This window comes from Phyllobates terribilis, unplaced genomic scaffold (assembly GCF_046119375.1).
Source record: "Phyllobates terribilis strain yellow unplaced genomic scaffold, ASM4611937v1 Scaffold_1__5_contigs__length_1240528914, whole genome shotgun sequence".
Classification (NCBI taxonomy): domain Eukaryota; kingdom Metazoa; phylum Chordata; class Amphibia; order Anura; family Dendrobatidae; genus Phyllobates; species Phyllobates terribilis.
The window spans coordinates 518,688,943-518,713,252 of NW_027362761.1; the positions used below are offsets into that span (position 1 = coordinate 518,688,943).

At 45.1% G+C, this 24,310-nt stretch overlaps 1 protein-coding gene across 5 annotated transcripts in view; it reads left to right on the top strand.

Moving 5' to 3' along the window:
- The window catches only part of GHR (growth hormone receptor), a 421,312-nt gene that overhangs the window by 73,832 nt on the left and 323,170 nt on the right, over positions 1-24,310 (top strand). For 2 of the 5 annotated variants that reach the window (XM_073680288.1, XM_073680287.1), the window contains one exon: positions 4,765-4,997. The exons of the other annotated variants lie outside the window; for them this stretch is intronic. The gene's annotated coding sequence lies outside the window, so the exon portion shown is untranslated. The remainder of the gene's footprint in view (positions 1-4,764; positions 4,998-24,310) is intronic. 5 annotated transcript variants of the gene reach the window in all.

Genomic DNA, 24,310 nt, shown 5'->3' on the forward strand with positions numbered 1-24,310 from the left:
TAATAAGAAGGTTATATCGACATTCTAGCATGGGTTTTCAAAGTAAGTTGACTAGCCACATCAGGTCTAAGGTATCATTTTAACTATGTCTGCAGTTTGCATTGTGAAATCTGTTGACAGATTGTTGTAACCCCTTATGATACATGTCTTGGTCACTTTCCAATCCAGACAGTTTCCCACAATGCAAGTGAGTTTGATATTGGCCATAATGCATAGATTGAAGCCATCTGTCACAAAAAGAAAATATTACATTGAAACAGTAGAATTGTCATTTTCTCGGTCGCCACTCTTTCCCCGTAACATGTAGTAAAAAGTGATGAAAGCCCTGTTCGTACATCAAGATGGTACCAAGAACAACACTTCTTAGTCTTTTTTTCACCACTTAAATTAACAAAAAAAAAATCATGCGAGTTTAATAACAACGTAATTGGATGGATGTGGAGAACCATGTTGCCAGTTCATGTGTACGCTGTAAAAGCAAAACTGAAAAAATCAGTTGCAAAATTGCATATTTTTTTTCGCCAAAAATATAATTTTTTACGCATTTTCCAATACATTGTATCATCAAATGAATGGTGTTATTGAAAACTACAACTCGTCCTGCAAAATAAAAAGCCCTCAAGCCCTATGCTGATGGAAAAAAAATAGAAAGGCACCAAAATAAAAATTGAAGGTGTTGAACTGTTTTCCACTCGTTGTTTTGAATCCATCATTTACGGAGGGAGTGTGCGCCTGAGTAAGGGGTTAAAAATGGAGCAACAAAATCTAAATATATTCTTGAGAAGAGATGGAGTACGTTTTCTGTGCTCCTTGGGTGCTGGATACTATGGAATACCCAGCCTTTAAATGATTAAGGTGAAAGTTCTTATGTTGGATGGTAGCACTGATTAGATCTCGCACCTCCAAACCGGATGAACTAAGGATCACATTCTTCTTCTGATGCCGTACTGCTAAGTCACACATTGTGTAACATGACGCGGTGTTGAATATTTGCTTTGCCTTCCATAGAAAAAGACAAGACACAACTTGGCAAGCATTTTTCGGCCATTTAGCTTTCGTCGCTTATGACAAGAGAGTGTTACATTTCCCCTTCCATCAAAATAAATAGCTGTGAAATCGTATTGCACAGTGCACTCTATCTGGATTGCGGGCTGCAGCCCGGACAGGAATCCTTTTTGTCTTACCAGAGAATAGTTCCTAGATTGGAGCAACAACGTACAGAATGACTGCTGGTGATTTCTTGCTGTGGTGCAAATATGACACTTCACACTGTGGTCTGTATGAATAAATGCAGTGTAGTACGAGGCTGCACATCTACGAATGCTTCTCCTCTCCTGGGATCTGTATATGTGACATGTGCTTGGCATGAATTCAGTTTGGGAACTTCACAGAACATAATTCATTCTTGCTTCACAGTCTTCCATTCCGAGTATCTAAATTTGACATCCGGTTACTCAAGTGCATGACAGTCAGCTCGGCCATGTCCACTGGGGATACATTTGGACGGACCTTTGCACAGTTATTGTTCTACTATTTCATGGAACATATTTTCTTGGAAGCGAAAGCACAAGTGTGAGGACAAACTGACAGTCACCATCCCTGCCAACAAAACGTGTGCATGCTCAGAATCTGGCTTATTATCCTAGGCCCATCAGAACTAAGAATAAAATAAACTTTTCCAATTTAAATGGTAAAGAAACTTTAAAGGGGCTATCCTGTGATTGAATAGTGCATTGTGAGGTCAGGTGAAGTTGTCAATTGGAATTATTTTTTTATAATCCTCCTATGTAGATTTTGCTCTTCTATAATTGTTCACTCCGGTCTTTGACTGCAAAAGTGATGTGCAGATCCACAGAGGATCAAGTTTGAGTAAAATTTCCTGAAATTCACGGTTTCATGCAAACTCAAAAATTTTGAGATTCGATTCACAGTTTGAAAAAAAAAAAAACTTGCCTGACACCATCTGCCACACTGCTGAAGCATTAGAGAGCGGGCTAATATCATTTTTCATTCGTACATGGGCTTCCCCATAATTCCCTGCAGCTTTGACATCTAGTGGATTATCATACATACAGTGTCCACTTTAGGACATGATCAGATATCAAAATCAGTTCTCAAACAGGGTATTTAGCCTCATCATTCTGATGTTTGATTTTGATAAGTGATTCTGACAAATGATTTTGACGAGCGATTCTGACGAGCAATTCTGACGAGCGATTCTGACAAGTGACTTTGACAAGTGACAACTGTAATAATAATAAAAAAAAAAAAAAAAAAAGTAAATGTTCACTGATGGGACTTGAACCCAAAATTCTGTGTCCCCAAAAAAAGTGCACTGACCACTGAGCTATAAACTCAATTGTAAAAACCTAGGTGTTCTATTTGATTATATGATTTTCATTGAAAACTTGTCTAAAACTCATTGGGACTTATGCACAGACTGCAAGCAAGCCAAATTCAAATGATGTTTGATTTTGATGTGTGAGTCTGAGGTGTGACTTTCTTCAAACATCAGAATCACAATGACTTTTAGTCACCCTGAGTATTTTCATGGTTGATCTCATAAGACAAGAAAAGCTATAAGTTAGTATCACTTGACTGGATAGCTTAAGAGTTCAAATCCTGATAGAAATAAGATATATATTTCTTTAATTATGACTATTTAGCACACAAACTACAGGGGTGTTTTACTTTTAATAACTGACACTCTGATTGTCATCCTGATGTGTTAAGAGTTTCAGACACGCTGTCTATTTGCATTGTAAATTACATAGCCAAAGTAAATTGGGAGGCACTAATTTACTACATATCTATTTCCAAGTGACTTTATATTTGCATAATTTCTTAAAGGGGTCTAATGATAAAATGTCTTTATTGTAAATTTTTATTTCCATCCACCAAAGTACTGGCAGCAAACTCCCAATTTACTTTGGCTATGTAATTTACCATGCAAATAGACAGCGTGTCTGAAGCTCTTAACACATCAGGATGACAATCAGAGTGTCAGATATTAAAAGTAAAACACCCCTGTAGTTTGTGTGCTAAATAGTCATAATAAAAATAAATAAATCTTATTCCTATCAGGATTTGAACTCTTAACAATGTAGTTTCAGAGACTGACACCTTACCATTGCGCTACCCAGTCAAGTGATACTAACTTATAGCTTTTCTTGTCTTATGAGATCAACCATGAAAATACTCAGGGTGACTAAAAGTCATTGTGATTCTGATTCTGATGTTTGAAGAAAGTCACACATCAGACTCACATATCAAAATCAAACATCATTTGAATTTGGCTTGCTTGCAGTCTGTGCATAAGTCCCAATGAGTTTTAGACAAGTTTGCACTGAAAATCATATAACCAAATAGAACTCCTAGGTTTTTACAATTGAGTTTATAGCTTAGTGGTTAATGCACTGGCTTTGGGACGTAGAATTTTGGGTTCAAGTCCCATCAGCAAACAGTTACTTTTTTTTTTTATTACAGTTGTAAAAGTCACTTGTCAGAATCACTCGTCAGAATCACTCATCAAAATCAGTTCTCAGACAGGGTATTTAGCCTCAAACTGACATCATTCTGATGTTTGATTTTGATATCTGATCATGTCCTAAAATGGACACTGTACATACAGCAGTGGTAAGTACCTGGGGCATCACAGATCAGCGATTCCCAGCAGAGCACAGTTTGTATGACAGAGATGTTTTCCATCTCCAGAGTCATTGGGTAAGTCTCTCTCTCCTGTAGAGTGTAAGCTCTTATGGTTAGTAGAGTGCTCTCTTCCGTAGAGTATAAGCTCTTATGGTCAGCGGGGTTCTCTTTTTCTCTCTCCTGTAGAGTGTAAGCTCTTATGGTCAGTGAGGTTCTCTCTCTCTCCTGTAGAGTGTAAGCGGGGTCCTCTCTCCTCTCCCCCTCTCTCTCCCTCTCTTTCTCTCTCTCCTCTCTCTCCCCCCTCTCTCCCCTCTCTCCTCTCTCCCGTCTCTCCTCTCTCCCTGTCTCCCTTGTCTCTCTCCACTCTCTCTCTTCTCTCCCATCTCTCTCCCCTCTCTCCTCACTCTCCACTCTCTCTCTCCCCTCTCTCTCCTCTCTCTCTCTCCTCTCTCTCTCTCTCACTTCTCTTTCTCCCCTCTCTTTCTCCTCTCTCTCTCTCCTATGGAGTATTAGCTATTATGGTCAGCAGGGTCCTCTCTCTGATAATGTGTAAGCTCTTATGGTCAGCAGGGCCTTCTCACTTTCTTTCTCTCTCTCTTTCCTGTAGAGTGTAAGCTGTTATGATCAGCAAGATACTCTCTCTCTGGCTCCTCTTACCAACACGTATTTTCTGAGTAAATTACAAGCTTTCCATTATTGAGATTGGCGCAGATTTATTTGCTGCAAAATAATTTTTATGTGAAAATTCGGCAGAGCAGAATTTCTAAAGGTCTGCACATCTCTATTAACTGCTTATCGCTGTGCCATATTGCCAGTAATGCTACATGTGTTTGCTAAGTTCACTGAGTGACAGCAGCCGTCACATATGGGCCACTAAGGGGGAGCATCGGTGCATGATCACTAGATTGGTGGGTGTCTGAAGAGATGAGTCTTTTCTGTTCTTCATACAGAATCCCTTGATGACAACTTTAAAAAAGTACTCCTCCTCCTCCCATCAAAGTTTTTATCCTCTTAATAGGTTGCAATAATATTATATAGAACTGTGTACTTATAATTGCTCATTTTGCCGTTCTACCAAGCTAATTATTCTCTTTTTTCTGCTCTATGTTGAAACAGGAAGTTTCTTGTCCCTGCAGAAATCATTCCTCTCTTCAACTTCTGACCAGCTGCTCCCTCCTCCCCCCTGCCATTGACTTTTGCAGTGACTGATGAGTCATACAGGGAAAATTGACCTCCTGTTTCTACATACAGCTTGGAAGGATTCAACTAGTCAGTTTTTAATCACGTGATGTCATAGACCTAATGGAAAAGAGAAGAATTATTTGGGTAGAAAGGCAAAATGAGCAATTGTAAGTACACAGTGCTATATAATATGATAATTTCAGTATATTAATAGGATAAAAATGTTGATGGAAGTGTTTCATTAGGGTTATTTCCAAAATAGAAAGTTATCTTCTGTTCATATGATAGGGGGTTAACTTACTGTTCACTAGGGGTCTAAATAGGAGCCTGAGCAACCCCCAATAACTGAAGTTCGGAACCATGAAAATATGGGTCTGCAGAGGCCATTAAATAGAGCAGTGAAGTGCAAGCTCGACCTCTGCTCCAATTATTGTTTTTAGGACTGGTTGAGAAGACCTAGTACAGCGCTCTGCTTGCTTAAGGAGTCTCATAGACCATGCATGGATCAGAGGTCGAGTATGCACCTATGATGCATTCAAGATGAGGTGCAACAGAGCTCCGTTCTCTGGATTCTGAACACCCATTCTTGAGATTGCAGTTGGTCCCAGCAGTCAGACCACCAGAAAACAGTAAGTTATCCCTTTCCTTTAGATGTGGGATAAATTGCACTTTTGGGAAAAAAAATGCTTTAAACCTTACATTTCAATTAAGAAGCCTTCACCTATTGTTCATCTTCAATTCTCCTTTTATTGGTTTTCATCTTGTTTTTACTGCATTGCTCCCTTGTGCATATACGGTAATTTATGGTTCATGAAATCAACATTTTACAAAAACCATGTTGAGTTGTTGACGCGCCCCTGGGCCTGTGTCGCGCTGCGTTGCGCACGCGGGAGCTTACCCGGAGCCGGATCTCTTGAGGGTTGTAGTCTCGTGGCGGTGAACCGGTCCGTGCCCAGGGAGTCAAACTGAGCGGCGATGTAACAGCGGTAGATGCAGGACGACTACGCCACCCATTGAATGCAGCTATGGAGCTGCCGCTGCAGGACAGTCCGCTGAGGCCGGTGGATGGATGGTGCAGCGTAGATGGTATAACCCCCAATGGGAGGGGTATGGCCTCAGGGCAGCAGATGTGGATGATGGGGGTAGCAGGAACCACTCAGAGACGGTGCGGTGTAATTCAGGGTCTTTACTGGTAACAACGATAGACCCTCCCAGAGTACTTGCTAGTGAACGGGGCCTGGTCAGTCCTTGAGCAGATGGGATCTCCCCTGGCCAGGCGGAGTTGTAGGCCTCCCAAACTGACTGTACTCTTCTGGCTACCTTGCTAGAAGCGGATATAAGTAGCCCACGTCCCTGAGTGTACCGTGTGGTGCTCACCCGTATGGCCGGTGACTCGGGGCCTTCTAATGGCTTCCGCTCCATGATGGCGGTGCTGGTCCCACGCTTGTGACCGTGCCTTCGGGTTTCTGGGCCTGAGGACCTGAAATCCCCTGCCGGTCGGCTTCTGCTGCTGGGTAAGAGTTAGTCCCCACAGCCTCGGACGCCGGGTCCGGTAAGAAAGCTTCTCAGTCAGGGCGAGCTCTGCAGCTGCCAGCCCCTGACTCGTAGTAATATTGCTCCCACTGAGCTTCTGCTGTTTCTTCCTATGCTGCTTCTCTGTCTCTACTCTCCTTGACTGACTAACCCTGCTTCAGCCCCGGGTTTATATAGGGGAAGTTCTTCCCCTCCCAAGACTGGGCAGGAGGTGTGGCATGCACAGGATCCCTGACCAAAGGACCTCCCACCTGCTCTCAGACATAACATTACATTACTGTGGAAACCAGACCCCTGGTGTGCCACATTCCCCCCTAGTAAAATTTAGTACTCCGGGACTAAACACATTTTTATAAACATAACAGAGTACAACCAAACATTATAATAAAGAGACACATAACAATGGTCACGGCGTGTCCGCAACCGGGTGCAGTCTTTGAGGGGAAGCAAGGTGTCCATTTCACCAAAACAGGGAGACGTAACCAGGTAGGGGTCTGTCCTACCCCGAGTCCTTAACAGTCTCTAGTCCATCCTGGGTTACGCTCCAACTATGTACAAGGATTCCCGGTAAATCCACCAAGGATTCCTAAAAATAACTGGAAACACAAAATTATACACAAGCAACAATACACAGATAAACATAAATAAAACAATTTATACACTTCAAATCCTCCAGCGTGCGGGTAACTGGCCTCTAGTGGCCCTAGTGGACCTACGGAGCTGACTGTCTGGCCCTGAACTACAGGGTGTAGGAGCTGTCAAGGGTAAACTGGGCAGCTGTCTACCGGCTCTTTGTCTCACTAGGGGTACGGCAGGCTCACTATAAGCAGAGGGTTGATCCTCCTGCTCTGCTTGTGTGGAGTCTTCTGCCTCCTGGACCGGCTGTTCTTCCAGCTCTACCTGTTGCTCCGTAGGTGCTTGGGATGCTGGTTGGAGGAAGGTGAGTACGGGTACCACAACTGCACCATTGACTTGAGTCCAAGACCGAGGGAAGTCCCCGAGCACAGTACTAACCATATCTTCCCTTTCCTCTACGGGTCGATGATCTTCTTGTTCCTCTTCAGGGTTCCTCAGTTGTTCGGGACACTTCTTCAGGTGGTCCCGGGATACAATGGCTGTGGTTTCCCCTCCGTCTTTACTGATGGTACAAACCTTCGGGTTCTCGTGGCTTGAGGGCAGTACGGTGTACGGGTCCTTCTCCCACTGGTCATCCAACTTGTGGAGCCGTCTCTTCCTCTTCAAGACCTGCTCTCCGGGTACCAGGGGAACAGCGGGAGCATACTGGTTGTAAGTTTTCTCTTGTCTTTCCCTAGCCTGACAGAGACTTCGCTCCACGCTCTCCTGTACTCTCCGGTACTGCTGCTGCCTCTCTGTGTCCCAGTCTGTTTCTGGTGAAGTGTCCTCGGGTGTCAGGACTCCCATTTCCAGGTCAACAGGTAACTTACCAGGTCTTGCCCTCATTAGGTAAGCCGGGGTACAGTTGGTGGAACCTACCGGGATGTGGTTGTATAGGACCACCAGATCGGGCAACTTCTCAGGCCACAGACTGCGTTCTTCCAGGGGCAACGTTTTTAGAAGATCCATTACCACCTGGTTCATTTTCTCACAAAGTCCATTAGTTTGCGGATGGTAGGGTGTCGTCCTTATCTTCCGGCAGCCATACAGATTGCAGAATTCCGCTTCAAAGGCAGGTCCCTGGTCCGTCAGCACTTGGTCCGGGTACCCGTGTGGACGGCAAAAGTGCTGCTGGAAGGCTCTAGCTGCTGTTTGAGCCGTTAAGTCCTTGACGGGGACGACAACCAGAAACCGGGAGTAATGATCCACGATGGTTAACGCGTAGACGTAGCCACTTCTGCTTGGGGTCAGTTTTACATGATCCAAGGCTACCAGTTCCAACGGTTGCCGGGTGACGATGGACTGCAGGGGAGTCTTCTGGCTGGCACGGTCCTTCCTTCTCAGGTTGCACGGGCCACAGTCTCTGCACCACTTCTCGATGGTTCCCCTCATGCCTACCCAGTGGAACCGCTCGCGCAGCAGGAACTCCAGCTTCTTCCACCCGAAGTGTCCAGCTCCGTCGTGGTATGCCTCCATCACCATGGCTGCGTCTCTTCGTGGCACCACTACTTGCCAGAGTAATTCATGCGTCCGGGAGTTAACCATTCTGCGGCACAACTTCCCTTTGTAAAGGAACAGTCGACTCTTCTCTGCCCATAGTTGTTTGGCTTCCTCCGGAGCGTCTGGTTCAAGGCGAGCCTCCGGCCGAGTCAGCATCTCCTTCACCAGTCGGACGGCAGGGTCGCTGTCTTGCGTTTCCGCCCAGTTGTAGTGGGGTAAGGGGTTCAACGTAGCAGCCTGCTTACTCCTTACCCGGTGGGAATACTGGATAGTCCCATGACGGTGGAACGCAGGGAGTTCAACTTCTTCCAGTCCCTCCGGATCTTCTCCTCCGTCCGGCAGGTTGGGCATCCTGGACAGGGCGTCCGCGTTGGTATTGGAGCGTCCTGCCCGGTATTTGATTGTGAACTCGTAGTTGGACAGACGGGCCATCCACCTCTGCTCCAGGGCACCGAGTCTTGCCGTGTCCAGGTGTGTCAACGGGTTGTTATCCGTGTACACGGTGAACCGGGAAGAAGCGAGGTAATGCTTAAAGCGCTCGGTGACTGCCCATACTACGGCCAGGAACTCTAACTTAAATGAGCTGTAATTCTCGGGGTTCCTTTCGGTGGGTCGCAGTTTTCGGCTGGCGTAGGCGATTACTCGTTCCTTCCCCTGCTGGATCTGGGACAGTACGGCTCCTAGCCCGATGTTACTGGCGTCGGTGTAGAGGATAAAGGGCTGGCTATAATCCGGGTACGCCAGGATTTTGTCCCCCGTGAGGGCCATCTTCAGCTGGCGGAAGGACTCTTCTTCCAGCTCCTCCCATTTGAAGGGCGGCTTCTGGTTCTTGGCCTTCCGGGACTGGCCTATCAGGAGGTCCTGCATAGGTGCTGCCTTTTTGGTGAAACCGGGAATAAACCTTCGGTAGTAGCCTACCAACCCGAGGAACTGCCGCACTTCTTTTACGCTGGAGGGGCTTGGCCATTCCTTAATTGCGGTGATCTTATCAGGGTCGGGAGCCACTCCGTCAGCGCTCACCACGTGTCCCAGGTACTGCACCTTTGGTTTCAGGAGGTGACACTTGGAGGGTTTCACCTTTAGGCCGTAACTTGCCAGAGCTTCGAACACTTCCGCCAGGTGTTTCAGGTGGTCCTCATACATCTTGGAATATACGATGACATCGTCCAGGTACAACAGGACCGTCTCGAAGTTTCTGTGGCCCAGACAACACTCCATTAGTCGTTGGAAGGTTCCCGGTGCGTTGCAGAGTCCGAACGGCATGCAGGTGAACTCGCTAAGTCCCATCGGGGTGGTGAATGCGGTCTTCTCCCGGTCCGCCTCTGCTACAGGAACCTGCCAGTACCCGCTAGTGAGATCCAAGGTAGAGAAGAAGTTAGCAGATCTTAAAGCAGCCAATGACTCCTCTATCCTTGGTAAGGGGTACGCATCCTTGTGTGTGATACGATTGATTTTCCGGTAATCTACACACATCCTCATGGTGTTGTCTTTCTTTCGGACTAAGACTAGTGGAGCTGCCCAGGGGCTACAGCTATCCCTGATCACCCCAGCCTCCTTCATGTCTCTAAGCATCCCCTTGGCGTGTTGGTAGTGGGCAGGGGGTACGGGTCGATACCTCTCTTTTATAGGAGGATGGTCTCCCGTGGGGATGTGGTGTTCTACCCCCTTGACTCGCCCGAAGTCTAACGGGTGTTTACTGAACACTCTCTCGTACTCCTGAACCACCCGATAGACTCCTTGTTTCTGGTGTGCGGGAGTGGAGTCAGTACCCAGATGTAGTTGCTGACACCAGTCCTCCATGTTTTTCTTAGAGCCGTTACCTTCCTCCGGGTGAGATGGAGGCAAGGGTTCCACAGATTGTATAGAATTTTGGTTAATGGTATATAATTTGGCTAGCGTGGCATACCGGGGCAGGTACACTTCCCTCTCCCCGATATTTATTATGCGAACGGGCACCCTCCCATGGCGTACATCAACCACCCCCCGTGCTGTCAAAATGGTGGGCCTACTGTCCGAGTAAACTGGTTCTACCATTGCCTGGTAATCTCTACCTCTCAGACCAATAGCTGCCCGGCACCAAATCATCATTTCACTTTTTGGGGGCATGGCAATAGGAAAAGGGTCACACATTCTTACGCTACCAATCTCACCGCCGGAGAGTTCCACCTGTTGCCGTCGCATCAGTGCCCGGATCTCTTTCTGGAGCACCCACTGCTCGCCGGAGCTGGCGTTCTTGGCAACCTGCTGTAAAAGGAAAATCACCTCTGCAAGACAATTTTCAATTACATAAGTTCCTAGAGTTATTTTTGGGTGACTCTCATGTTTGTCAATATCTACAATGATCAGTCCCTGTGCTGCCAGTTCGACTCTACCGATTTTGATGGTCACCTCTTTAAATCCGATCTGTGGCACGGGCTGGCCATTGCTGGCGATGATACTCAAGTCGTCGTCAGGGTAGCGGGTAATATCCGAGTCATTCCAGTACTGCTTAAAGAGCACGTACGGGATGGTGGTGACCTGTGACCCGGTGTCCAGTAGGGCACTCATGGGAATGCCATCCAGTACCACAGGCAAGACTGGACGTCCTCCCACATATCTGTCGCGCCAGTTCGATGGGCCTGGTGATCTTTTTCCTGGGGGTTGGCCCTCTACCCCAGGTTGTGCCCGTTTAAAGAACAGTACCTTGCCATATGTCCAGGTTGATTGCAGCGGCGGCAGATGGGTCGTCCGTCCTCGCTGTATCGGTCACTGGGTCTTCCTCTGGCCGGTGGGGTCCTCCTTGGTCGACGCCACGGGATGTCCTCCGGTCCGGATGCCAGCTGGATCTTCCCTGGGATGGAAGCCTGTAAAGACTGCACAGTTCGGGTTAGCGCAGCAACGCTCTTAGCTAGCTCTTGGACCTGATGGTGTAGGTCTGGAGCCGGGTCATTGTCCAAAGCCTGCGCATCAGCTCCCACAGGCCCTGCCAACAAGGGCGCCGCCTCCTGGTGGTAAGTGATAGCAGGGCGCTTGTGGGTCACAACGCCACCCGGTGCCGGTTCTCGGAGCACCCGGATGGCTCTGTCCTTGAACTGTGCAAAGCCCAGATGGGGATCCTGTAAGGCCATTGCCCGCAACTGGGTTCGGTGGGTATTACAATACAGTCCCTCTATAAACTGTTCGGTCAACAGCCTGTCCTCGTTTCCCACTTCATCAGGGTCGGTCTGCTTAATGGCCCTCAGGGCCTCTTGTAGGTTTAGTGCATAGTCCCTTATACTCTCATGCGCTCGCTGCTTGCACCCGTAGAATCTAAGCTTAATCTCGGCTGAGGTGCGGGTATCAAAGGTGTCCTTCAGCCGGGTTAGTATCCCTGCGACAGTCTTCCTCCCAGGTGGCCAGGATTTTACTTCCCTTTTGGCTGCCCCGGTTAGTTGGGCCACTAGGATGCTCACTTTTTGCTCTTCTGTGAGGGGGTACACCTGGAAGAGGCTATCCAGCTTTTCTCTAAAGTCATGCAGGGTATGTGACTCCCCTGAGTACTGGGGTAGCCAAGCTGCTCCCGGGATATAGGGCATGGTGAAGGGCATAACTGCAGCAGCGGTAGCGCTGGCGGGGGTTGAGGCAGTGAAGCTCTCCTCCGTATCCGACATCTTCCTCCCCCCTAGTGGACCGTGGCCTACCTTGCGATGATCCTGTTCCGTAGGCCGCGGCTCCGCAGTGGATCGTCAGGGTTGAGGACCTTCCGTCGCGCTCCTGTGACGTCGGCGTCTGCTGGGCTCCTTCCAGGACCTTACGCAACGTCCGGACGTGAGGCGGGGCTTCAGTTCTCGCGCGCTTTCGGAGTCCACGCCCCTCTTCTTCCCGCGCGGCGTCCTCAAGATGGCGTCCAATGGCGGGAAAACTCCACGGATGGCGGGAAGAAGGCAGAAGATGGCGCCGGATGGCGGGAAACTTCACCGATGGCGGGAAGAAGGCTGAAGATGGCGCCGGATGGCGGGAATCTTCACCACAGGTAAGTTTGAAAATTCTCTTTTTCAGGCACGCAGTACCCGGTGGTTGCGGGCACGAAATCCTGCCGACTACGCCAAAGTTCACGCGCCCCTGGGCCTGTGTCGCGCTGCGTTGCGCACGCGGGAGCTTACCCGGAGCCGGATCTCTTGAGGGTTGTAGTCTCGTGGCGGTGACCCGGTCCGTGCCCAGGGAGTCAAACTGAGCGGCGATGTAACAGCGGTAGATGCAGGACGACTACGCCACCCATTGAATGCAGCTATGGAGCTGCCGCTGCAGGACAGTCCGCTGAGGCCGGTGGATGGATGGTGCAGCGTAGATGGTATAACCCCCAACGGGAGGGGTATGGCCTCAGGGCAGCAGATGTGGATGATGGGGGTAGCAGGAACCACTCAGAGACGGTGCGGTGTAATTCAGGGTCTTTACTGGTAACAACGATAGACCCTCCCGGAGTACTTGCTAGTGAACGGGGCCTGGTCAGTCCTTGAGCAGATGGGATCTCCCCTGGCCAGGCGGAGTTGTAGGCCTCCCAAACTGACTGTACTCTTCTGGCTACCTTGCTAGAAGCGGATATAAGTAGCCCACGTCCCTGAGTGTACCGTGTGGTGCTCACCCGTATGGCCGGTGACTCGGGGCCTTCTAATGGCTTCCGCTCCACGATGGCGGTGCTGGTCCCACGCGTGTGACCGTGCCTTCGGGTTTCTGGGCCTGAGGACCTGAAATCCCCTGCCGGTCGGCTTCTGCTGCTGGGTAAGAGTTAGTCCCCACAGCCTCGGACGCCGGGTCCGGTAAGAAAGCTTCTCAGTCAGGGCGAGCTCTGCAGCTGCCAGCCCCTGACTCGTAGTAATATTGCTCCCACTGAGCTTCTGCTGTTTCTTCCTATGCTGCTTCTCTGTCTCTACTCTCCTTGACTGACTAACCCTGCTTCAGCCCCGGGTTTATATAGGGGAAGTTCTTCCCCTCCCAAGACTGGGCAGGAGGTGTGGCATGCACAGGATCCCTGACCAAAGGACCTCCCACCTGCTCTCAGACATAACATTACATTACTGTGGAAACCAGACCCCTGGGGTGCCACATTGTTATGTAGTGTTCTCGAATGAGTAAGAGGCAGAAACATAGATAGCGGAAACGAAGCGTAGCGAGACTTAAATAGGAGACGAAGAAGAGAGCGCTGAAGGCTGGAAATAAAAGGGGTAGCATTACCCATAAAATCTCATTCTAGTAAAGGATATAGTGTGTATGAGAGTATCCCACTCAAATATTGACAAAATTAGGCAAGAAGGGGCTGGTATACGAGGAGTTAGAGACATTTGGGAAGTTGGTAACCTCTCCTGTAAAATGATTAATTCCATCCTTATAGGTATATTGTCAGATACTGCTTGTAAATGCAAGCAATTTTGTCATTTACTGCTTATGAGAATTTTCAGTCATTCTTGAGATATTAGCTCTTTTATTTTTTTACTGCTTGTTACCTTGGAGACCGACCACTGCTGCTAGACAGCAGAACATGCGCAGTGCTTACAAGCTCTTTTCTGTTGAGCACTGTTTTGAAGCTAGCCAGGTTCGCTGGAGTGTGCTGTTGCCTCTTAATCCCAGCTAGCTTTAGCACAGTGTTTAAAATCTAGACAGCAGTAGTGGTCGGTCTCTTAGGCAACCAGCTGTAAACAAAAGAAAAGTTAATATCTCAAGAATGGTTGCAAATTTTAATGAGCAGTAAATTGTAAAAGTGCTTGTTTTTACAAGCACTATATGACAATATCCATCTATAAAGATGGGGATAACCCTTGAAGTTGATTAAAATGTACTTAGTTTTACAGGGTTATGCGCAAATGTCGTTTTGGAGATGCTCTGACCCACTGTTCATATTTTAAGACATGCATAGGTCCCGATTCATCAAGACGGACTGTAGTCCAGTCTTGATGAAGAGTGTACTCGAGTAAAAAGCGCCAAATTAATTTTTAAACTGCCATGCACAAGTAAGAAATTTACTGGAGTTCATTTTCATCATAATTTATGAGACTTTTGTAGTGTGATTTCTGAACTATTTGCCGGCCACCTCTCCACTAAGCCCCACACTCTTTTCAAACAGCCAAATGTTGCAAAAATTTTGCACAGCTACAAGTTGCACAAAATTGTTGTGACATTTTAAAAAGTTTTACACTAGAATTCTGTCAGAAAGAATTGGGGCCATAGTCCCTTCCTTCTATTCCCCAGCCCTCTCCTCTCTCCATGAAGTGTGGTGGTTTTACTCCACCACCCCATTCCCATTGTTTTACGAAAGGTACAACAACAATCATCTGGACACGTGTTTAGAAATTCATCATTTCTAGGTCAACCGCAGAAAATGAATCATGTCGTGTTTCTCTGTGGCAGATGCTTAGTCGGGCATTGTCATCTCTGGCATCTGACTTTTCACTTTCTGAAGCTTGTAATGCAAGCCCTGACGCTCCAAGGAACAGCTGAGTTATGAGATGGTCAGAACAGAAATGACCGAGAACAGAAGCATCTAATCAATAGTGAGCTGTAAATATTTCATGGAGATTAATAGCAGTAGTTCTGACATAGAAGCCAATGGTTATATACCCCCTGGGAATCATTTCCTGACAATGACATCATTTTTTCATGTATATAATAATAAGATGAATTAAAGGGGGTTTTCTGGGGTTTTAATATTGACCGCATATCTTTAGGATAGGCCTTCTTAAAGAGATTGTTCGGTCACATATTAATGACCTATCTATAGCATAGTTTGTCAATATCCGATCAGTGGGCCCAAGACCCCGTCTGATTAGCCATTCTTCGCTATTACAGCTGCTGGATGTAAACATTTTTGAACAGAGCTGCAAAGCGCAGCTCCTTTCAAAGTGTAGCGGCTGCTGCCGGGTACTGCAGAACAGCCCCTATATTTGCGTTACTTGGCACACCGAATAAAGCTATGCAGCTCCATAGCTTGTAACAGCTGATCGATGGGGGCTCCGGGTGTCAAACAGATAGGTCATCAATATGTGTGATCAGACCGTTTAAAGAAAATATATTACAAGTTTCATCTATTTTGATGTTAAATACATTAAAACAGTGTTGTTCTAGCTTGACAACACCTCTAGAGGTAAAGAGATGGACTCAGTTTGGGAAGAAGTCAATGACAGTTCAGGGCAAGAGTTAAAACTTCCAAGCTTTATTTCCATAGCCAGTAAAAAAAAAAAAAAAACTCCATAGGAAAATGGTGTGATGTACACAACACTTCTAGCCGACGCATTTCAGTCTCTGGATGGATCTGAAACTTGTCAGATCATCAATCCCCTATTAATTCCATTATGATGCTTCCCGTGTCCCCGGCTGGTCTCAACATTCTAGTCCTTCTTGACGCACAGAGTCCTCCTTGACGCACAGAGTCCTCCTTGACGCACAGAGTCCTCCTTTGTTAACTTCCTGCCACTGCAAAGCCTCAGGACAAAACCTCTCCAAGCCAAATGTACATAGTTTTCAATACATCACAACTGTGTTGTCTGGCCTTGCTCTAAGGTCATGTTGACATATAGGAGAGTTACTGTGGATTTTCACAAGCGTATCTGAGACTTAGGTCACGGTCCCACTATCAGTATTTGGTCAGTATTCGGTCAGTACTTTTTCTCAGGAGTGGGAGCCAAAACCAGGAGTGGGTGATGAATACAGAATTGGTGACTTGTTTCTATTATACCTTTTCTCTGATTGTTCCTCACCTGGTTTTGGCTCCCACTCCTGAGAAAAAATACTGACCGAATACTGACCAAATACTGATAGTGGGGCCGTGGCCTTAGGCTGTGCGCACACAGTGTCTTTTTCAGGCAGACTAACCTGTCAACTTTTTCAAGAGGAAGACTCTTTCTGAAATGCTGGCATTTTTTTTCTCTTTTTTGTAGTTTTCTGAGCGCTATTTCTACGTTTTTCACACCTTTTGTTTTTAACGTTTTCTGGACATTTTTTTTCATTGAGCAATGAAGAACCCGCTATCATTTTATGAAGCAAATATGCTGGCAAAACTCTGGAAAAGACGTCATTCGCGTGTCTTCTGAGCCTTCTCATTGACTTCTATTATAAAGTATAAAGCATCTTCAGAGTAGAAAATGCCTGAACAATGGTCAGGTCCCTTCTTTTAACTGCTTGGCATGTTTGGAAACCTGAAGCGGTTTTAAAAACACTCAAAAGCCTGAACCTATGCATTAACAGGTACGCGGATGCAACAGCGCAGACAATGAGGAGACAGTGGTACTTAAACCAACAACTATTTATTCAGTTAACACAATTAAAGGAGTGCCTTAGGCACAATGTCAGGGGATCGTGCAAACAGTGGACATGAAACAAGTTATGTTACAGTACAGTAATTCAGATGAACAGGATATTGACACAATGCTATTTACTCACTATTGTTCTATTATTACGATTGAATAACTGCTATCGTCAGTGATGGCTTAGTCCCTATACTCCAACCTAAAGGGCGTTACTGTCACTACTGGGCCCGTCACCGTCGTCAGTCTCTGCTCATCACAAAACATCACACAGGCCTTAACGGGGATCGATGATACTACCCGCTAGGCTGCTAGTCCCAGATTGGTGAGTTACTTGGCCCACTCGTCACACTGGCTGTCTTCGTTCTCTGAAGCGCAGCCCTGATGCCCTCTTTGTACCATACATCTACACTGGAAGCGACTGCTCACACAAACGTCCCTCCGCTGCAGCCTAGTCATTTCTTTCTTGGCTCTGACCCTGCTCTCCTGGCTCTGGTTTCTCTAAGGTCTTCTCTCAGGTCTGGTCTCTTTTGGTCTTCACACGGGTCTGGTATCTCTCAGGTCTTCTCTCGGGTCTTTACTTGGGCCTTTACTTAGGCCTGGTCTCTCTTGGGTCCTCACTCGGGTTTGGTCTCGCTTGGGTCTTCACTTGGGTGTGGTCTTTCTTGGGTCTTCACTGGGGTCTAGTTTCTCTTGGGTCTTTACTCGGGTCTGGTCTCGCTTGGGTCTTCACTTGGGTCTGGTCTCTCTTGGGTCTTCACTGTGGTCTAGTCTCTCTCGGGTATTTGCTTGGGTCTGGTCTCTTACGGGTCTGGTCTCTTACGAGTCTGGTCTCTCTTGGGTTTTTACTCGGGTCTGGTCTCTCTCTCAGTGGTGGCTATAAGTCAGCTCGCTGTACCGCACATCCATCCTGCTACAGGTTCAGGAGCCAACTCCTCCCCTTCACTGCCCTCTTGGGCCTTTTATAATTACCAACTGTGCCACAAATATTACCTGACCTGGTGTCTTCTCCAATCTCTTCCCCGAGCGAACACGCACTTCACTCTTGAGTTCCTACTAATGCAGTTCTCTCTGCTTTCACTTTATTGTCTTTGACCAGCTGATGGGGGGTTCGCTTGCAGCCACTCTGTTAGGCATTGTGTGAGTCTTCTTACTTGTCTATCTCTTTATATATGCAAAGCAAGCTTTTTACATAGCCATGTATATATTTATTCTTTTGAGCCTTTTGTTAGAGGAATTTGCCTGAAAAAGTCATCATGTGCACATACCCTTATATGTATGTTCACATACTGTTTTTGTCCTGAATTTTAGAGAAGATTCTGCTCCAAAACTACATCAAAATTGATTCAAATACTGTTTGGATAAACTTATGTTCAATTCAATGAGAACACGTGCTTATAGTTCACATGGTGCTGTTTTTGTCACATGTAAAAGCAGCATGTCAATTATTCAGGTATTTCTGCTTGAATAAAAAATGCCCCAAAGTTGCCTACTGAATGAATTAAAGCAAAAAAAAAAACCTCTCCACACACACAAACCGCATCAAAACTTGCACCGAAATCGACAACAGAAAGTTGTTTTTTTATTTTTATTCAGCTTTTTGGTATGGTTTTTTCATCCTGAAAAAATATAATCTCAACAAATCTCATTTACATGTTGTAGAAAAATTTTTGTGCAAAAATTGACATAAGGTGTTATTTTTTTTTTAAATCATCAGTCTGTTAATTATTTGTGCAAAATTAATTTTGTTGCAGATTTCATCCTATGCATTCACAATTAACAGCAATATCGGCATGTACATGTGGTCATACCTTAACAGTGTTACCTCGCTTACTGGCAATTGTTTGGGCATTGTAGCAATACATTTGGCCCAGGATGTGGATTATCCGTGAGGCTCGTGTACTTATGGCACCTTACGTCGGGGGGAGTATTTCACTCAGTTCACTAGAGCACGGACAGGCTCATTATTTTTTAATTGTCTGCTTTTTTGTCTTGTGTCTATCCCCTTAATATAATATAATTATAAGTACTAGTATATGTGATAATCAATACTTGTAATTTTTTATGAATTATGGATTAATAAAGGACAAATCATTTTCTATCCTTGTGTGACTCCCTAAATGATTCTACAGTTTTCAATATTGAAATTGCAACACCAAGTAGGAAAAGTCATGAAATTGTAGAAATCACAGGATGAATAAACATTTTTCTGATATATAAATGATAAAAAGAAAGGGAACAAATTTTTTTTGAAAACATTTCAATTTACTTACTATCGAGTTTGTGTAAGGTGCCTGAGCGAGGTAGTCGTGGGCGAGTTGCTGCCCTTGCAAGCTCAGGATATCAGGATAATCATGTCGCAGTCCTGATGTGCTGCAATGTGTGGGGGGCATCACACTTACTTGTGAGCCATAGGCTTCCACTGGCTCCAGGCTTCCATCTTCCAGAACTGCCTTACACAGAGGACACCAATGCTTTAGAATAGTCAAACATTTACTGAGCAGTTTACAGTCATTACAGTGAAGCAGGTGGGATAGGGCACGACAGGTTGCAGTCTTCCCCTCAGGTACCGGACATAACTTCAGCCGTAGTACTGTCTGGGTAGAGCATCCCTTATCCTGCTAACTCCATTGGTACTAGAAATTCTGCTCCGCTGAAGGCAGTGCACCCGGATTTCATTGCCTTCGCCTCAGGGAGTCTGTGTCCATCTTTCCCTGCAGTACCACAGACTTGACGGGGCCAACTGTCCTGACGCCCGTCTTGAGATTCTGGGATGGGGAGGCGGGTCTGCACGGAATGGTTATATGGAAATCCACTGCCCCGAGTAATGGGCTCATGTTGCCCCTAGCAGCCCACTGGACTTGACCTCTGCAACCACTTCACTACTTTCTAAAACTGAACTTCACATCCTGTTCTTCACACTAACCCTCAATTCTCCTCCCCAGTCTGGGCCAGCCGTTATAGTTAACTCTGTATAGGCTACAATGCAGCCCCAGGAGGTTTACTTTCAGACAACATACATTACTGTAAAATATGTTTAACCACTTGAGATGCCAGAGAGTGGAGCACTATGTTCACCACTCCCACATATGAGCAACAAAACACTCCGACGCTGGCAACTCCCTTCACAATTTCTGTCCAAAGATGTTCTCGATGGGAAACAAGTTTTTTTTATGTTGAACTGGGCACAGGATGTAATAGTGGCTGCAGCGTGGAATAAAATATTTTTTATTTTTTGTTTAATTTCGCCTGTGCGTTGCGGAGATATTAGGAATCAAAAGTATTTGGCACCTAATAAGTTAACTTTTGTTAAGGAGAATCTGTCAGCAAGTTTTGGCTACTTCATCTGACAGCAGCATAATGTAGGGAAAGAGACCCTGATTCCAGCGATATATCACTTAGTTTACTGGGTGCAGCAGTTATTATACAATCAGAATTTTCTCAGATGTAACAGCGCTCAGAAAGCTGACCATGCCCATTTTTTGAAGCTGAAGAAACTTCATTTTACAGTTGACAGTGAATGTAGCTGGTGTTTTCATATAAGAATTATGGGTTCTAGACATGTATCACTCTATCTTATTGATTTAATATGTTTTTTCCAATGTGTCCATAACAAATATTGTCTGTCCATGTTTTATTGATCAGCTGTTCCAAAAAAAAATAAAAAGTCAACTTGTGTATGGCCCATAGAATAACATTGGTCCGAGTGCAATCCGATGTTTAGCCAGATCGCACTCAAACCAAAAATATGGTCATTGTCACGAGCTCTTGTAGGGAATCTGTCAGCAGCGATTTGCTATATTATCAGAAAGCACCATAATATAGGGCAAGGAAGGGTGATTTCAGGAATGTATCATTTACTGGGCTGCTTGGTGTAGTTTCCATGGAATACCTGTTTTCTTTGATGGAGGTGTAGCAGAGCTAAGAGTTAAACACCATATAACCCTGTTGCCCACACCCAGGACTGGCAGATTCCTATGTACACTGTTGTTAGCTAGCTGCTACTCAGTGGTGGGTCGGGGTTACACAAATTAGCCTGACTGCTCTGCCCGTGAGCTGTGTAGTCAGATAGTGTTAATTTCCTGCTGAAAAAAAACTGATTGCATTGAAACTACAACACAGCCTAATAAGTGATACATCACTGGAATCAGGCTCTTGTGCTCTGCATTATACAGCTCTCAAATTAAATATCAAAAATCTGCTGACAGATTACTTTTAAGTCCACGTAAGTCTGGGTGTTATTGGAGTGTTACCAGGGGGCGTGTACTTCTTCTCCCTGTATGATGCTGACCAATCATAATCAGGCAGCAACACAGCAGAAAAAGAACACTCCCTCCCCTCACATAACTTAGAGCAGGTTTCTCAATGTGAGATTAATGACAGTTTTTACTGGGGGCATATCAGGACTATCTGAAAACACCCACTAGGACTTAACAAGAGTTAACTTATTAAATACCAAAGTACCATTAAGTGCCAAATACTTTGAATGCTAATAATATATATATATATTCTACTCTGCATCCACTATTATATTCTGTGTCCAGTTCAACATGGTAAGGAAAATACGACCATTTCATTCTTTCTCCGTCCCTGTAAAGTGGTTGCTATATGGTGCTGGTATTGTCATGGCAGCCAAAGCTTTACTATATTCCCCTGTTTCTGCAATGTTTGTACACCTTCATTGGAGATTTGTGATTATACATTAGCCTATTGTATGTTCAAGCAGTTAAGTCCTCTAAAGGGACTAATAAAAAAATGTAAAAAACAATGAAAAAGATTTAAAAAGAAATGTTTATTTCTCCTGTCTTTATTTGGAAAAATAAATAAAATCTAAAAGTGAAAAAATAAATTAACATATTTGGCATCTTCGCTTGTGTAACTGTCTGACCTATAAAATTTATCTCATACGCTGAATGCCAAAATGAAGGAAAACATCGAAATGGCACAATTGCTGTTTTTGGTGACTTTGCCCCCCATTAAATGGAAGAAAAAGAGATCAGAAAATCTTGTTGACTCCCAAAAGTGGTAATGATAAAAACTACACCTTGTAACTCAAAAAAAACACACCTGAGACAAGTTTATCAACAGAAAAATAAAAAAGTTATAGCCCTTAGACGTCAGGAAGGAAAAAAATCAAAAAGCGACGAAGGGACCCTGTCGCCCAATGGCCCTCAGAAACAAGGAGATGGCACTGCCTGAGCCTACAAACCGAGTGAGGCATCTGGTCTCTGCATATCCGTTCCTTACGTCTCCCCCCCAGTATTTTTTTTGCTTTTCATGTTTAAAAAAAAAAGTAAATCTCTATATGATCCATCGTGATGTGGACGTAGCTTAAGTGTATTTACTTTTCCACATATAGAAGAGCTATAGCTGAATGTGTGCCAGACCCTTTGATCGAGACAAAGTATTAAACATTTGCAGATTTGCACCAGCTGACGGTTGGCATGTCTTTCTGGGCAGCGCTCCAGCTGAAAAAAGAAACACGTTTCATTTGATAAAGACATTAAATGAAGTGTATAATAATAAATATTGTATGGCGTTGGCCTGATGTGCAGAGTCCTTTGTGGTCAGTGCTACAATATAATTGCGGTCTTATAAGATCATTGGCGAGTTCTCGGCTCAGCGGCTGACAGTCTCAGGATGTAACAGAGCTCTATATCATTCCCACTGTATATCACAAATATATCAAAACTAGGTGACTTCTTACTGTATATTTTATACGTGTTAATAACTTTTTACAGGAGGGTTCTGAAAACAGAACGTTATAATGTCGATAATATGAATAATGTTACTTTATTTGCATCTCAGGGAGAGAAATCGTAATAGGTGATGGAATACTAATTGGCTAATGGTTTCACATCATGTAAGCAGACCTAACTTTATCACACCTTACAGTGTCCTATGGTATTCAGAAAAACAGAGAAATAAAGAGAGTTTCTGTAAACTTATTTCCCTGATTCCCCATTCGAGTCGGCATCTGACCACCAGTGAGTGCAAAAGCGGCAGCACATACACTTTCCTTGTGTCATGCTCCTGGCTTTAAAACCCTTGAGCCTGTGTTTTGTGGTTGGCTTCTTTATACGCCAAGCCACAGCAGACACACCTTTTCTCCAGGTGTTTACGTGATGTTATCCTGTTTAGCATAACACGGGTGTTTTCATTTGTCTGCCATATCACCTTTTGGGTGCGGCTTTATGTTGTTTCCCCCTGCTGGAATTTCCTGCTGGTGATGGTCTCTTTTGGATGTTTAGCCATACTGCTGTAGTTTAAAACCAGTCAGTGAAATTCCAGCTAGGGTTTATCTCTTTGCTCTTTTTGTGCTGTACTCTGCACCAAGTTTCTTTTTAGGAAGTAGGCTGCATATTATCTAACCGTATGTACTTTATACTTTATTTTGTATTCCATGGTTTATTTTACTCACTCTGGGATCTTTCCTTTTTCAGCACACTTTTCCTTTGGTAGGTAATTCACATTCTGCTCTGCCCTCCGGTTCTTTAGGAGGAACATGAAGCTCTTAATGGCCTTTCAGTCAGCATAGGTCTGAGTTGCCATCTTCTAGTTTGTGGTTAGGGATATCTCAGCTCATGCAGGAACGAATAGGAACTGTGGGGTCAAGATCTCTAGTCTGTAAAAGAACTAGCAGGATCAGTTGTAGTTCTTAGCTTTACGTATTATCCTGAGTGAGTTGCTACTCTAGCATAACACCTTGGTCCTTGCAAGTCACTAAGTTTCATGCGACATTGACTTGTATCATGCCACAAAGTCATGACTTTGAGGGGTCTAAAAAGCAATGGGGTCACCCCGGATATGCAAGTCCGAGGATGTTGTTTACAAAATTGAAGTTTTTGCAGGGACTTGGTCTCATTAAGGAGATTAGCTGGACATTTAGTCTTATTGGCACTGCGCTATGGGGATAAAAATATACAAATTTTCTGAAACTATATTACTGGTGCCACCTTCTTGGGTTAACTGCTCTTTAAGTCAGTGTCCAACCCTTTATCAAGCCTTACACTGCCAAAACAGGAAGGCAGCCATTAGAGAAGGAACTAATGTCCTTCATGTATGGGAGCCGGGACAGATGAGTAACAGATGAAAACATATGCTGGGCTCACCTTTCTAGAAGAACAAGAGGGTGTGAACTTGCTAAACAGTAAAAAAAAAAGGTGTTTGGGAGAGTGGAGGAGCCACCAGAGTTTTCTTTTGTACTCTTCATATTATTATTATAATTATTAGGCAGCCCAGTTTGATTTCTACTATGAGAATTACTCTCTTCTGAGCGTAGCATTGCATACCACTGTTCAGATTCACAAAATGCTGAAGCATAGATTGATTAAAGGGTTTGTTTGTTAATGGACAACCCTTTATTAATGGACTCCGCTATATTGGCTATTATTTAGATTTCCTAGAAGGAAATAGTTAAAGGGGTTGTTTCACAAGATCCATATCCATAGAATATGCCTTATATGTCTAATTGATGTCTGGTGCCCGCACTTATCTCCAGAACTGGGGTCCCAGTGAGTGAAGATGTGGCGGCACATGCACTGAATCTATCCTGTCATTACTATGGTTGGCAAGTAGCA